This window comes from Pinus tabuliformis, chromosome 3_1 (assembly GCF_031772625.1).
Source record: "Pinus tabuliformis cultivar Carrire ecotype Pingquan chromosome 3_1, CPIR1, whole genome shotgun sequence".
In the NCBI taxonomy this organism is placed as follows: domain Eukaryota; kingdom Viridiplantae; phylum Streptophyta; class Pinopsida; order Pinales; family Pinaceae; genus Pinus; species Pinus tabuliformis.
Window position 1 is genome coordinate 833,011,800 of NC_142301.1, and position 18,073 is coordinate 833,029,872.

The following is an 18,073-nucleotide window of genomic DNA, read 5'->3' on the forward strand; positions in this document are numbered from 1 at the left end:
CAGTCGTTCCCAATCTGACAGGTTCTCCCTTTTATTCACAGAGTCTTGGTAGCTATTCCAACTCTTTGGAAGGCCAAGGAGAGCGAGGCTCACCATATCATCATCGACAGTAGTTATTCCCACACTGCCAAGCTCATCTCTTCAGGTGGTGAGATTTTTCAAATATGTGGAAATAGTATCGCCCTTCTCCATCTTGATTCTTCGAAGCTTATCCTTGAGTGCCAATTTCCTTTGGTCACTACTGTTATGGTAGAGATCCTTCAATGTCTTCCACATTGAAAATGGAGTATCCTTCCCATGGAGACTGGAGACAATATGGTCTCGAACTTCCTCAAGGATGATCTATCTCGCCTTTGCCACACACTTCTTCCACTCAGCCAACTCTTGTGCATTAGTTGAAGCTAACTTTGGGATTTCTTGATCAATGAATTCCTTCAAGCCATTGTCTTCTAATTCATCCTCCATTCTATCTTTCCATGCTATGTAATTCAAGCTACCTTCCAAGGCATACTCGAGTCTCAAGCCATAGAACGCCATTGGCCAACCTTGAAGTATGATATGAATTCGATTTGCACCTGCAACCCTGAACTTTAAACTTCGAATTCTCTTCTTAGTATACTGTTCATAGCTCTAATACCATGTAGAAATTTTTTGTAGGTTAACCCGATAATGCAATATAAATCAAAGCAAAATACTGTAACCTACTTCTACTATCAATTTGCAGAAGCTTAAAGATCAAGCTGAACAATATAACCAGAAGAAGAAGAATCAATGGCACAATACACATGAAAATACTTTTGGGGAAATCCTCAGATAAAAACCACACACTATTGTATTATCATACATGGTGGAAATACATAGGAATTATACAAAGCCTTAGCTCTCACAGCTAGCCAGCTCTCGGTACAATCCTCATAGATGCTCACAGGAAATCTTGGCTTCTCTCCAGCCTCCTCTCTGCCCTCCAAGCTCCTATTTCCTTGCTCTGTTCCTTGTGGATGATTTTCCTTTTACCAAGTAGAAAACATCCTTCAAAACTGTGCAATCCTCAAGGATGAATCCTTGACTGCATACATGAGTTTTATCCATGAGAAAATACATGGAACTGATAGTACACTGTCCTTGAACATTTATCTCAACTGGGTCTTTCTCATAATAGACATGCACAAGTTTCTAATGAGGGAATATTCAGTTAACTGGAGTAGCACTAGTTGAGTGCATTAATACATCAACTAACTGTTAACTCACTATTAGTTCCTCAAACAATTTAGAACTAATTTAACTAGACTTAACTCATAAACTGAGTTAACTAATTACAACTCAAATATAACTCAATCTAATCTCCTTAATTTAAGGGATAACTCTTACATGACTCCAGAAAGACTTCTAACTTGAATTTCTCCAACTAATTAATTTAAAATAAATAAATTCCAAGTAGCTGTTAAGACTAAATTCGATTTTAATTCACAATTTAATTCAAGAACAAATTAAATTGGAATATTCTTGTTGCCATATTTCAACACTTTCTTCAGATGATAAGCCTAGATCTAGGTTTACATTTTGAGGTTTTTCGTTTGACCCTAGGTTTACTACAAATCTCAAAGTAGAACTTTGAGTTTTGGAGTTAGTACTTTTCTTAAATCTATCCTTTAGATCATAAAGATCTTCCATTTTAACCACATAATTTGGGATTGGATTATGATCATGATTAAGTTTGATTTCTAGATCATGCTCATGTTCATCTATGATCTGTTCTTCATATGATCCCTTTGATGTAAGGAAATTAACTATATCCGCATCAATGTTGAATACTCTCCAATTTGTTACATTGTCGGGAATTGATGGCCTAAATATTAATTCTATTGAAAATCTGTTTGGACTAAAATCTTCTGAGGGTATAAGCCTGCATGCCACATTAGCAAGTAAGTCAGCATTTGCATTTTGTAATCTAGGGACTGAAGATATGTTGAAAGCAGAAAAATGAGAAGTCAATTTTTGAGCTAAAGATTGATAGTGTTTAAGGTGCCCAAAGACACAATGAATTATATTTCTCACCTGTTTCATAATTATCTCTGAATCACCATAGACTTGCAGGTATTTGACATTAAGACTGATGCCTTTATACAATCCTTGGATTAGTGCTTCATATTCAACGACATTGTTTGTGCACTGAAATTCAAGTCTGCAGGCCAGCATGGTTTTCTCTCCTTGCCGATTGATCAAAATGCATCCTGTACCTGTGCCATCCTCTGCTTTAGAACCGTAAAAATAGAGGGTCCAAAATGGAGAATTATTAGAAACTTTATCTACTAAATTTAGACATTTGGAAGGATCCGTTGTGAAAAAATTTCGATTTGAGAGACTACAACATTATCTGAAAAGGGAGACCTATGAGCATTAAAGGATCCTAAAGAGGACTCAGCTGAGTAATTTCCAATGATATTATTAGTGAAAGAAACATGTTCATTTCTTCCCTCAGGGTCAATAACCGTATATTTCATGAATTTATCTTGGTCTACCCTGATTTGGTTAGGCTTACCATTGTGTGGTAACCACATGTGAGACCAATCAGTGTCGAAATAAATGTGCACCTTTTCAGACCAGTCTCTACTGAGAATTAAACCATAAAATTTAGGGATATCGGCTACCAGAATATCAATTATTTGGGAAAATTTTGGATTAGAGGAAAGCCTAATTGAAATTGAGGCTATTTCTCCAAGGACTTCAACTTTTGTCATATCTAGCTGAACTATGTGCATTGCAGGTTTTTGAGGTGTAATGTTCAATTTGGTACACACAACCCTTGGCATTATATTTGAGGAGGCTCCTGAATCAACAAGGCAGTTTTGAACATTCCTATTGAAAATTTCATAAGTGGGTAGAACCAGAGGAACATGAGAAATAGACCTATCACCAATCAGAACTAGATATGAAGGATGTACCTTGTTTGAGGATGAGGTAGGTTTTCCCATATTGTAGGAAATTTGAGTAACTACAATAGATGGCAGAGGAGATACTAGAACTGCTTTCAATTCTCTTAATAAAATCTTCTGCTACTGTTTGAGTTTAGTGAGCTCATGCAGGGAGATGTTAGCTCTAGTCTTTTTCATGTCGTCCACTATATTGTATTTGACCGTATCAGAGATTACCAATGTTTTTGAGGCATTTGGGGAATCTGGAGGGATAGGATTGGTTTCACCAGTCTTAGATTTCTTAGATATTGTTTTCTCCTTTGCAGGAGTAGCGAATTTATGCTTGTGATTTGTGATAGACATGTTCGAAGATTTTTTGCTTCTTGAAGTTGTTGGCATCGCTTGTGCCTCTTCTTCAGTTGGTAGAATAAAATCCCACATCCCGTTTAGTTCAATTTCTTCTTCCATTTCTGCTTCCTCTTCGTTTGGTGAATCTTCTTCTGCTTCTTGGTCAGACTCATCATTTGAAATGATGTTTGGGGTTTGTGATGTAGAAGAAGGGTTCCTTTGGAATGATCGAAAATGTTTCTTAGGAGTAGAGGATTCTGCAACTTGTTTTATAATTTCGACCATTCATTGGACATTGTCTTTAACACTTTCTGAATACCTTCAAGATCGAAAGGGTCTTTTGAGGCCTTATTCTTAGAGTCATCCTTAAGTGTCACTTTTTTGGTCTTCCTTTTGTCTATTTGTGATCTCTTTTCCAAAGCTATGATTCTTCTTTCTACAGATAGGGCTTCTTTCATGTTTTCTACAAGGGTAGCCTTATTGGCTCTATCTACAAAAATCACAATATTAGAAGGTAGAGATGATATATACCATTTTATTTGTACATATACAACAGGTTTAGAGGTAGTTGGGATTTTGTTTAGCAATTTGTTAAATGTGGAGTTGAAATCTTTGATCTTTTCATCTGGATTAGCTTTTAAATTAGAAAGATTATTGATCAAGGATGCTATTGTCCTATCATCACCAAATTTTTCAAGAAACACTTCTTGAAAAGTATCCCAGTCTCTAATTGATCCTACTGGGAGGGAAAAATACCAAGACCCAACAGATCCTTGGAAGGTATAAGGAAACAATCTGATTACAACATCTTCATGTGCATCCCCATTGAGATTCATGGCTAACAAAAAATTATTTAGATGTTATTCAACCGAGAGAGCATCATCAGGATTATACTTAGGCAGCCATTTTTCTGGGTTTGCTAGGAGTGCATTTGGATTTGCAACTAGAACAACACCAGGATTTGTCCAAGGTTGATTGGCCATAACTTGAGTTGGGGACTGGGAAATTGGGAAGGTCGGTCTAGAAGTAGGTATGGATGATGAAGAACTTACTACTGGATTAGTACTGATAATTGTAGTACTAGTTGGAGAAGTGGATGTTTGAGAAGTCGTGGATTAGATAAAAGTGGATGGAGGAGTAAATGGATGGAAAGATGATGTGATCTCTCTAGTATCTGATTCAGATGCTGATGAAGAGAATTTCCTACGTCGTGGAGGAATGGGGAACTCGAAAGTTGTAACCCCAAGTCTCTCACTTTGCAGTCTAGTCAATACACCAGTTTGCTATAATAAGGAGGTAACACTCTCTTAAGATACTTCAGGTCTCTGTGATTTATCTGTAGAAATGGATATTTGTTCCAATTGTTGTGTTAAAGAATGAACTTAGGGAGATTCAGGAGTGTAATCTAGGGAAGGTGGCTGCCTTACTACTTCAGGAGATGAGGGAGATGTTTCCACTACTTCAAACTTCTGATCAGGAGATTCTGAATGAGTTTGAGAAGGTGTAGAAAATGTGGAGGGGTTTTGACTCTTATGAATTCTTTTCGGAATATTTTTAGCTTCATCTGCCATTCATAGTTGAATGCCCTCCTTCTAGTGCCAAAATGTTGTGGCGTAAAAATTCTGTAGCCGAAACATGGGGGATAACCACCCGGTCTGGACCTTAAGACAACTCCTTTTCTATTCAAAGTGGTCGCTCCGACTAGGGATAATGGGACCAGTTTCCCAGTGTGGGTTTTAAGATGAGAGTGGGTGGTTTATGAGTGCTTTGCAATAGAATATTTATAATCTAAGTGATCTATTCTACAATGCAATTCCTCTAACTAAGTTATTCTAATATAAACCCACGTGTTCTTGTGTGATATGCGATCTACAAGGATATCTATTTAGCATGTGATAATAAATATTGAATATAACTAAACGTAGATGATAATGTAAAAGATAATTCCTTTGACTAAATATTTAGTCAAAGGAATTTATAAAATATATCGCATATATGATGAGTTATATATGAAAATCACGACTTCAACTAGGCATCATACAAAAGTGCAATTAACGCTTAACAAAAACAATAAATCTCACATATAATCCATGAAAGTAAAGTTTTTCCACTAATTAAATGTAAACAGAATCAATCATACACGATAATAGTACCATATGTGTGAAGTCCTGCTCATTTGACCAATGACATAGACCAACTTCTTTCTTAAAATCAAATTGTCTCCCAAGAATATAAAAGTGCATCAACAAAGGAAAGTAGTTTGATATCTAAAAGAAACGATCATGTTCCATTATTTCACCAAAGCATTCACAAACTTACAATAGTGCATTCTTTGCAAATGTTTTTGATAAAATTCTGGACCCTTCTCTAAATGCATGAGAAGGGTATAAATATTACTCTAACTAAAAGTGTAAAAATAGATTATACAAAATTTGAGGAGGTTTCAAACAACCTTCCTCCTAACTAGGTAACTAACTCCAAAAATAAATAGAGGCTAAATAAATGAAACTAAGAGGATGAATTGTTGTCTATGAGCTTTTCCTTTACGTCGCAAATATCGGTCATCAGTTGAATTTGAGGAGGTGGCCCGAAATGAGTCCTGAGTTGTCCGATGAAGATCACATCGGTGAGCGGTGGAAACATCCTTTGAGTCGTGTGAAGGGAACAATTGAGAGTCATAATCTGGCTATGTGGCTTAACCAAATACTACCAATATGACTCCCAGTTGGTTGTGGTCAACTTCGTAATTGCCTCTCTCTGAATCCCCGCCTTCTCTTGCCAGTCTTTATACAGAGCAGTTAAATCAAGCATTTCTTTCATATTTCCTTCCTTGATGAGATTGGTGGTGAACAGGATGTGGTTCACTGCTTTGATGATGTTATTTGATACTTTCACTGCCCTTGCGACTTCTAGTTCAGCCTGTTTGATTCTGGCATCCCAATCTGTAAAGAGAATGTATTTATGAGTTTCTTCAATCTCGAGTAGATTGGCCTTCTTTCCATCTTCTGTTTCATGCCACTCAATGAACTCAGAGATTCTGGTGTTTAAATCATTAAACTCCGTTCTCTGGTCAATTGCATTATCTGTCAGCTGGTCGCTAGTAGTCAGATAGGGAGTAATATGCGACATCTTTTGGCAGAAATACTCTTGATGTCTCACCAGAAGGGAATTTAATTCCAAGGCCTCTTTGATGAACTCCTCAGTAGTGGGACCGTCCTTGTATCTTTCCATGGACCGTTGCATTTCCTGGAGTTACATGTTTTTGGTCGATATATTGGCCTCATCGCTAATTTTCAGGACCTCCACGTCCTGCTGCAATTGCTTTAGTTTCTCCACTGCCTGCCTATTTTCGCTTGCTTTCTCTGCCTCGAGCTCTTGTTCGAGCTGTGCAATTCTCTCATCTTTCTCCCTTAGCAGAGTAGAGACCTCAGTAGCCTTGTCCATAGTGGTTGATGCGTATGCTCCCGTGAACTGTGATAGTCTAGTCAAGTTCTCGGCCAGATTGAAATGAATGTCCTTCCAAACCATGTCTATGGGCTTGTTTCTAGGTGGGAATTCAGGTGTATCTACCCTTCTCCTTTTCCTTTGCCTTCTAACTACAACCTTGTGGAGAGGGCTATAGAACACATCAAGTGGAGGTTTCAATGACTCTGAGAACAATATCCAATGTGGGTAGAGAAGGGATAATTTCAGTATGCTGGGACGTTGTTGCTTGTTCCTCCATAGGTGTAGATTGTTTGTTGGTAGACTTGGGCTCTAAATCCTTTTGAACATGCAGAGGAGTTTTGAATTCCTCTGTTTCTTGGGCATTTGAGGCTTTGGGAGTGCCTTGCAATTTTTGATTAAACTGATCCCACTCCTACTCCAAACTACCACCTTTGGTCTCTGAACCGATTTCTGTAGCTAGGGTGATTATCACTTGCTTCTTAGCTGACTTCCTACTGGACTCAGTTGTGTTGTCGGCATCTTGGGACTTCCCTGTGTCTGGTGTCTTCTCAATGTTTACCTGAGAGTCTATTTGAGAGCTAGGGCCTCCACTCTCAACAGTGACGCTTGGAGTAGTCTTATCCTCAGGTTTTAATAGATGCATTGGGATCACCCAGAGCCTCTCATCTTTGAATTCCTGAAATCTTTGAAAATCTTCAGGTTTCAGATTTGCTTTTTCCCATTCAAATTCTTGTTCGAAGGATACAACTGACTGTAACAAATCCTCAAAATGATTATCATCATGATTGTATGGCTTGAGTTTAACTCCAGTAGTGACATTGTATGCCACTTTGTTTGGATCAAATTGCCTCTTAGGAAATGTATGAAGCCTGAGGGCTTCCATATGTGCTGATTCCTTAGTGGCATGAACAAAATTGGCTAAAGCAAAAGAACCGCATTTGATAGGGAAAATGGGCCATAATGACTTCTTGCCATCTTTTAGAACTTTAGTCAGGCCCTTTCCCACAGTTTGGTAGGCAATATCTCTTGTTAATAACTTATCAGAAACATATAGAGGAAGGACGTGTGGATCAGCTATGCTACCAAAAACCCTAATATAGGTGAACCATTCTTCAATAAAATACTTTCCAACAGTAAGCAGGTCTGCTGCAGCTTCTTGGGAAAACCTAGGGGCTTTTTTATTGAAAATCATTTGATGTAGGGGCAACACAACAACATGGAATATCTTATAGAAGTGAGGTATGTAATGTGACTCCCATATTTTTTTATGACTGAGATGGATTGGGTAAGGATATTGTAAGGTCCATTTCCAACCCATGGTTGGAAATGTTGTGCAAAAACAAATAGCATCCATAATGTAGGCACTAAAATAGAAGGGAGGGAGGTTATCTGAGAAGGAGGCTTTCTTCTGTCGATATTCGGTAATGGTGGTGGCTAGGTTGTCAGATAGGATGGAATTCCAATTCATGATATGGGAATTAACATAGGCATCAATCAGAGGAATCCATTCAATTGAAAACTTAGTATTATTGGGTAGCCCATACAATCTACATAACATGGCTGCTGCATAGTTGTAGGGGTTTTCTAAAGAGGATATAGCATACATACCAAATTTGTCATACCTGAATTTGTTGTCCAACACCCTCCAACCCTGAATTAGCTTGAAGGGGTCTAGATTCGTTTTCGTGAAGTTACCTGCAAATGTACCGTTGTAGATATCCTGGGGATCAGGTATGTGGTACATCTTCTTCAGATCCTCTGCTTTGAACGACCCAATTAGCTCCATCTTTGAATTCTTGAACTCCCTATCTTCAATTATAAGGTTTTCAATCACCTGCTTGATCATATCTATATAGGGGAGGATTTTAGCCCTTGCTCCTATCCTATGAAGGAATGAACAAGAAGCATCTCTACACTGGAGTTCTGAAGGCCTTTGGAATCAGTTGTTGCTCTCGTAACAGTGATTTTAGGACGCTCGTCCTCCAGCCTATTGTAAATTAATTCCCAAGCTGTTGCGCCTCTGGCAGTGTCAAAAACTATATCAACAAAAGATAGGAGCCATCTTTGTAAACTTAGCTTCAACAATGGTCTGTTTGCTCTGTTTCTGCATCACCTTTCTAAGGGACATGTCTTTTGTCGCTTTCCTAAGATAGACAAGATATATCAACGTAGAAAATATCTAGCAATTAAGATTGAAAACTTCTGTGAAATGAGTTTGGATCATGAGAAAGGTTTTAATGAGATACTCGATTATAACTGCCCATAACTAGGAAAATGATTATCCTTCCTTGGGTCGCTAAATATTTAATAACCTATCAAATCGTTTGTTTTAGCATTTAAACCGTTTCCACACGTTTTACCGGACTTAATCGTGCATCGCGATCTTAAATAGGATACTGTATAGCATTACCGTATGAGTTAAGCGAAATGCGATTGCGAGATCACAATATCGCATTTCACAAATTGTTTGTGGTTGTTCTAATGGCATGATCAAGTTTTTTGCGACCTATGCGAAGTGCGAAATGTGATTGCGAATTGACTAGGTGATGTTATCGCAGTGGGAGAATTAATGGTATATCGCACTTTTGAAAGGGTTTTTTAACATGTTCATGTGGAAAAGTGCGATTTGCGATATGGATTTCATTCCTTCATGGGATAGGAGCAAGAAGCATCTCGCCAAGAGTTATGGTTTTATTATCCTAAGCCTAAATTTTTTTAAAAGGGTCCCCATTTACAATTCTAAGCCTAGCTATTGTTTGCTATAAATGGGGGGGTTGTTTCATAGTACAACACATCTATACTGAAACCAATGCATCTAGTACAAGAAATCAAATAGGATTACAAATCAATATCTACATTGAAACCAATGCATATAATGCAAGCAATCAAATATGAGTAGAAATCAACATCTACGCTAAAATCAATGCATCTAGTGTAAGGTATTAAATAGGATTAGAAATCGACATCTACACTGAAATCAATGCATCTAGTACAAGAAATCAAATAATATTAGAAATCAATATCTACACTGAAACCAATGCAGCATGTGCAAGCAATCAAATAGGAGAAGAACTCAACATCAACACTGAAATCAATGCATCTAGTGTAAGGTATTAAATAGGATTATAAATCAACATCAACAATGAAATCAATGCATCTAGTGCAAGCGACAAAAAAGGATTAGAAATCAATATCTACACTGAAACCAATGAAAACTGTCCAAGCAATAAAAAAGGCGTAGAAATCAACATCAACACTAAAATCAATGCATCTAGTGTAAGGTATTAAATAGGATTATAAATCGACATCCACACTGAAATAAATGCATATAGTGCAAGTGATCAAATAGGATTAGAAACCAACAACTACATTGAAATCAATACATCTCTTTTAGTGAAAACCCAAAATATTCATGACTTTCTAGATCTAAATTCTATGTCTGTATTTGTCTCTGTGTGTCTCTTTCTTCTTCCCTCTCCCTCCACCTTCCATTATGTGTCTATATCCCTCCCCCTCTCCTTCTCCCTCTTCCCCTTCCTCTCTCCGTCATCTCTCTCTATTTTCCTCTCCCTCCCTTTCTCTATAACTTCCTCCATGTCTCCTTATTTGTCTCTCTATCTCACCCCCCTAAACACATGTCACTCTCTCTCTCCCCATATCTATATATATATCTCTCCCCCTTCCTTTCCCTCTCTATCTCTTCCCCTTCTCTCTCTCTCTCTCTCTCTGCCCACTCCATCTATATCTCTATCTCCCATCTATCTCTCTTCCTCCCTCCCTCTCTTTGCCTCTCTATTCTACCCTCTCCCACGCCCCATCTATATCTCTATCTCACCTTGTCTCTCCTTCTCACCCCAAAAACATACACACTCTCTCTCCCCCTCCCTCTTCCTCTCCCTCTCTCTCTTTGCCCTTTCTCTCTCTGTCTCTCATCTCTCTCCCTCATTGACTCTCCATCTCTCCCTTACAAATCCCTCTCCACCTTTCTCTCTCTATGTATTTCTTCCCCTTGCAACTCTATCTCTCCATCCCCCCCTCTCTCTCCTCTCTCTCAAGTCCTCTCTCCTTTTCCTTCCTCCCTCTCCCCTTCTCTCCCACCTTCCTCCATCTCTCCCCCCATCATACACACTCTCTCTCTCCACCCTCCCACTTTGTCACTATCTCCCTCCCTCTCTCCTTCTCTCTCCCCCCTCCATATCTATGTCTCCCTATCTCTCTCTTCCCCTTATTTCACTATCTTTACCCTCTCCTTTTCTCTCTCTTCCCTAATCTCCTCTCTCCCTCATTCCATCTTCATATCTCCCTTGTCACGCCCTCTCCCTCTCCACCTATATCTCTCAATGTATTTATTCTTCACTCCCTCTCTTTCCCCCTCCAAATCCATCTTAGTCCCTCCCTCTCTCCCCCTCCTCTCTCTCTTCCTTTCTCTCTCTCAATGTCTCTCCCACCTCTATGTCTCTCTCCCCCACTCTATTACCCCTTCTGTCCCATTCTCTTTCTTAAATATGATTCCATTGTATTGTATTTAAGAAAGTATCTTAATTAAAAAAAACATAATTGGTTGTAAAAATATTAAACCTATATTTTGGATCAATCATGTTAAAGAAAACACAATAATAAAAAACTAAAAGAATCATGCACTATCTTTCCTCTATCATTGTTAATCACTTTTCTTTCTCACTTTACTTGGATCCTTGGTTAATATGCATCTATCCTGGTCCTTTATAATATTATTTATATTATATAAATTTCACATATGTATATATAAAAGTAGTCTCATTTTTTAATTTATTAAAACCTCCATTTAAACTACATGGGATATTGTTAGTAGTGGTGAGGATGGAGGGTTTAGATATACCTCAAACGTAATTATAACCTTTTTCCTCTTAGATTTAATTAAAAAATGTTGTAAAATTAAATTAAATTAAAGTATTTGTAAAATATTTTGATTTTGAAATAAGTTATGGTTTTTTGGCATGTGGTATTGATAAGCCATGGTATTGTAACAAAATCATTAAAAGCCTAGATTCATAACATAATAATCCAAAGGCTAGATGGCCCATGATATTGATAAACCATGGTAGTAGCCCATGGTATTTGTTGGACACCTAATCCTCAATGGGTTAGTGTGGAAGCCAAATAGACAAAAGGAGTCCAAGAGACCTTGGGATGTAGAACCCAACGGTCACAATATGTACTATAAATGTATATCAATTGTTAATAAAAATGTATTCTCATGTTTTATCTTTCATATTTTATTGTTGCCCATGTGTGTTTAACATGGTATCAGAGCAGGCGTATTCCTACCCTACATAATTACTTTGAGCCATTTGTTTTATGGCCTTTATGTGCAGATCATTTCTGCCATCAAATCTGCATTTCATGAATATTTCTCATGAATATTTTCTCAGCTAAATTTTAGCTGCAACCTGTCATTTCTCCAGCGCCATTTTTGGCCTCTCTCTGCCATTCTGAATTTGCTCAGTCGTAATAATCTGCTCTCTGCGTGATAATGGGTAACGCTTGGTATTCCCATCGAATACCTGCTCCTATAGTGCTGTCAGCGTTCCATTAGTGTTCCTTTGCCAGCTACTCTACTCAACGTCTCTCTCACCACCTGCACCAGCAATGATGACCTTAACACCTCTTTCATGAGCCTGTTGAGCATATTCTACCATTCTTTCAGGTGTCCGATGGGCAGATACAATGGTTATCTCATATGGAACCTGAAATGATTCAAGAACCTCTGCGGCAGCCTTCATGACAGGGAGATCAGAATCTGAACCCATTATAATGCCAACATGTGAAATGCCTTTTCTACCAAACTCAGGCAGGTTTCTGCTCTTCAAATACCATAAAATCTAGAACTTCAATGTCACAGATTTTATTATATTTGTAAACATAGGTAGAGCACATTCTTTTGCTCCAACCATTCAGAATGCTGTCACTTTAACGCGGAAAATCAGATGTGCCCCCCGATTTATGGCATGATCTGAATTATCATTTCCAGAGCCAATGGACCAATCTCTTCTTGAACTTTCTGATGATTCTGGATACCTTGTATTTGTATTGCCAGAGATTCCAACCCAGCTATTTCCATCAATTATTGATTTAATGTGTGCTCTAACTACATCCATGGAAGGACCTACAACAGTGATATGGCCCATCTTACGCTGCTTTCTCATACGCAATATTAATCACCCGGCTTGTGCGTGGGACTGTGGGAGATTCAAAAGCTGAGTTACACACATTATTTCAGACCAACATGGTCTCTTTATCCCTTTGTCAGTAGTGATATCGTAGCATTTATTGGAGTTGATAATTTTGGGTCAAACAACTGATTTGAACTTCATCTTTGACTGATATTCTGAGGCTGTCTCATTGTGGCAAGTTCTCAGGTTCATCTTGGGAAGTCGGAGATACCCTTGGTACATCATTCTTGGATAGTGTCATATTATGAATGTTGCAGTCCTTGGGTTCAAATCCGACGATGCCGTATGTATGCTATTGAGATGCGAACCTGTTACTTGAACCCGAGGTATTAGGACACTGGAGCAAATGTCGTATACTATTGTGAGTTGAATTTCATTTGTAGTGGTGCAGTCGTTGTTTTGGCTGGCATGCATTATGGAGCGTTGAATTTGATATGATGTCGTATGATATTTGTTGAATGCCTTTCATAATATGGATGTTGAGCTGCCCACATATGTTCCTGTGATGTTTTTCGTGACTTTTCCGTGAAGGCAACGAGAAAACGTAATTCATTTTCCTTTGATTTTTGTGTGCAAAGCATATGTATCAAATTAATTACGTTTGGGTGCATGGGACCATTTGCACAGACTTAAGTCTGACGCGCGGGTTTATGTAATTTTCCGCTGGCTTGGAAGTCTCCTTCGTGGGTTTGGCACGACACGGCTTTCTACTTTCTTGGAACAAGTGGAATGCGACGTTTGCTGCTTTCTTAGAACACGAGCCACCGAGTTTGCCTCAACAGGCTGCAATCTTCTCTGTCTGCGAGAGAGATTCGACGCTGTGAAGATCTGTCTGAGTTCTGGTACTTTTTTACCATTGTGCTTGTATTTGTCGTGAGACTCTGCGCTTGTATTATTTTGACTTGATTTGGACCAGATTATGTTCGACGTTTCAAAGGCGTGTCAGATTATTATATTTAGTGCATTGAATATTGATAACATCTATGGATGAATATTGGTGGGACCATAATCTTGTTACAAGACTACAAGATCTCTTGGCCTTGCTGTAGAAAAAGAATGAAGTCTTTTGGAGCTCTAAACCTTGTATTTTCTATGAATTTCTAGCTTATTGAAAGGGTTTGAACTCTTACGCCTTCTTGTTATAAAACTATTGCACTCATATTCTTGTGATGAAGAACCAACGAAGAATAGTGTAAAGCTTGGTATGACAATTTGAATTCAGTGCAACTTGGACCACCGAAGATTTGATTGAAGAAGTTTGAAAGTTAAAATTATTATCTGAAGGCAGGCCTCGTCATCCACTTTCGGCCATATTTAGATGGACTGAGGGTTGCCTTGTCACAGTGTTCTTGTAGCAGTACACTATAACTCTGTAGCTGGAACAATCACTTCACCTTTGATACAGTGTTTTAGCATTCAAGTGCAGTGATATCAAATACTCATATATTGTACTGATCATTGTCAAATACATAATTTTAGTGATATCATCATAGCATCAAATTTAAGGTCTTCAACAGTAACGTAGCTTCATCATCTTATTTTTATATGGATTGTAATTGGTGCTTGCTAGTTGCACAATGATCATTTGATACATGTTTATAAAGGATATTGTTGTGTACTACGAGTGATATTACTTTTCTGCATTGAGTAGTAGTTGTGATCATTTTTTAAGGTGTAATTCTGACATTAAAGAAAAAATGGCCAGAACCAATGAAGTATTAGAGTTCCTCAAAACTCTCATATTGTCTACTACTCATGATACATTAAAAGTCAACAAAGTTTCTCTCACAGACATTCAGGTCTGTTTACAAAATGCACAAGAGAAAATTGAATTTTTGCAGCTCGAATCTCAGCTACAGCAAGAAGAATTAAAACAGAGGAGTCATTCTGAACATGTTTCTGTTCAAAACATTGATACTGCAACCCATCAGAAGGAAGTCAATAATGTTACAACTGGTTCAGATTTAGTACCCAATAAAGCAGTAGTTGTACATGCAAATGCAGAAACACAATTTGCACTTCCCAAGCCCATCATCAGACCTTGGGAACAACTTGTCCACAACAAGCACAGAACTGGTCTTGGATATGAGAAGGACTTGTCCTTTCATATTCCAGACTACTCCAAACCAATCCAATTTCAAAGTGCTGGATTCATTCATGATAGTTCACCTGCTCTTCATGACAGTTCATCTCCAGCTGTTCCAGATTCTGCCCCTCTTCCACAACAACAACAACATATTGTGAAATGCCAACACTATGACTGAGTTGGCCATTTGAAAGATCACTGTTTTGATCTTCATCCATGTAAGCACTATCATAAAACCACCCATTCTTCACACATATGCTTCAGAAACAAACGTCCTGCACGAACAAAGATTCATCTTGGATGGATCGCTTCTTGGCAATGGGCATCAACAGCCAAGAAGATATTCCAATCACATGTCAAAACTTGTTCCAGAGTATTAAATAGTCTTGCAGTTGATTTTTCTCCATAATCTCACCTTGTATCTGACAGGGGGGAAATGATGGTCATCTACAAGCTTCAAAGCCACATCAAGCGAGCCTGAGCCACAACCTACCACACCAGTTTCAGAGTTGAAGCCAGATTCAAAGATGCCCCTGAGCATGCCTTTAGTTGGTAATTTGGGACACTTCCTCTAACAGAAGACTTCAGCTTCTTACTAGTTTCGGAAGAATTCCAGGAATAGAATTGGGGACACTTCCTCTAGCAGAAGACTCCAGATTCTTGCCAGTTTTGGAAGAGTTCTAGGAATTGCATTAAGCTTTCCAGAGTTGTTGGTCATCCTTAAACCATCACAGGTTGAGACTTCCCTTTTCAGGTTGAAGTTCTCCCTTTTATGCGGGGTGAGACCTCCCTTTCATGGTTGAAGGTTTCCCTCTTCAAAACAATAGGAGCACTTCCTCTAGCAGAAGACTTCAGCTTCTTACCAGTTTTGGAAGAGTTCCGGGAACTGCACTAAGCGTTCCAGTGTTGGTGGTCATCCTTAAACCACTGCCCTTTATACCAACATTTCAGAGAGCACATTCAGCCTAGTGCTGCCATGCATTTTTGCACATTTTGTATTACAACTCTCTTCTTGGACTCATACATAACCCTTCGGATTAAGGGGGGGAATGTTGGACACCTAATCCTCAATGGGTTAGTGTGGAAGCCGAATAGACAAAATGAGTCCAAGAGACCTTGGGATGTGGAATCCAATGGTCACAATATGTACTATAAATGTATATCAGTTGTTAATAAAAATGTATTCTCATGTTTTATCTGTCATATTTTATTGCTGCCCATGTGTGTTTAACACTATTATAATTTTATTCCCTCATCTTCCTCTCTATATTTGTCTTGTGGGTATTGGCCCATGGTATTGTAAAAAAATCTACTTAGAACTTAATAATATCCATGGTAAACATTCATGATTAAAAATATTTTCATATTGTAAATATTAAGTTTTCATCAGCTTATTAATTAAATTTATAGATGGATCACATCTATATTAATTATTAAAAATATATTGATTACAATGGAGCCGACATTACATTACATTACATTTCTTACATTACATTACATCTACACATGTGCCCCAATATTTCACGTCACACCCCACCCTAAATATTACATTCTACTCAATATAATATTTCCCCTCATTCCTACTAATTTTATAGTCGAATTTGTTTACTTTAAATTACAAATATAAAGAAAAATTACAATAAGTAGGAAAAATGTAATATTATAGTATTATATTTTATCCAATATAGCTTAGTAAAAAGTGGATGGAGGTAGGCAAAAATATTAGATAAATGTAATAATTACATTTTTCCTAAATGCGGAGTGCCAACATATCCATAAAAATGTTTTACCGTTACAAGAAAGGTTTACCTTTATAGGCTACATGGATTCAACGCCATCATTTTCTACAACTAATTATGTATCTAAATATAACATCAAACTAACATGAATCTAGGCTAGTTTAATCCCCCCTTAAATAGATTATATTCTAGAGGAATTCCATGAGTCAATACCATGGATTTTTAAAACCATGGGTCAATACCATGAGCCTTTTTTTGTGTTATTTTAATTTTATTTTCACCAAGTTACAATGTTTACATTACATTAAGTTACACATCTCTACCATATTTTAATTTTATTTTGACCTAGTCAAAATGTTAACATTATATTACTTTACGTTACACATTTCTAGCATACTATAGACATTAGATCTTGTTCAATGAAGAAATTACATTTATCCCTCATACTAAAAAGTAATTTTTTTTTTTAATTACTTTATCTCATTATATAAAGTTTGATGTAAAATAAAAGTGAAAATTCAAGTATTTAAAAATGGATGACATTGATTTTTAAAGTAACGTTATTAATTTTTTTAAAAGTAATATCTATATATATATATATATCTATATATATATATATATATATATATATATATATATATATAATTTTTTTAATGTAACACTACCTAACAACTTCTCCCTCTTGTATTGTGTTGTAGAGCGCCTCTAGGGGCAACTAGTGGTTAAGTTTGACTCCTTCAACTCTTAACTAGAGTTTTAATATTGACCCTTCCTAGAGTTTTTTTCATGATGGTCATGTGATAATCCATTTTCCATGAGTAATGGTGCTGACATGGCACCCTCTTGAATAATGGTCGAAAAAATAGGAAGGTCAAATTTTGGTTGGCATAAATTTTGCATCCAAACTCTGTTTGAGGTTTTTCATGTGCCATTGAAAAGATATCCGAGTGTAGAAAAACCTTAGGGGGTTTAGCACAAGAAAAAGTTTTTGTACCCTAAAATACTTCATTAAATTACTCAAACTTTCTCTAGAAGGTTTCAAACCCCAATTCACCAAACTAGGACCCACCAATGAAAAATGGTCGTGTGAGCTCATTCCTCCAATTTTTCCAATTTGAATGTATCAAAATGGATGAAAAATAATATAATGGTCCAATCCAAATCTTTTTTGGAAAATATTCCAATGAGTGGTCTCCTAATCCTCATATATTACAAAATAGATGTCTTTTAGAGGGTTGTCAAGTCCAATATGACCTTCCTGCCAACATGTAAAATAATAGATTTAACCTTGACCTTGACCATGAATTCTACCAAATGTACCATTAAATT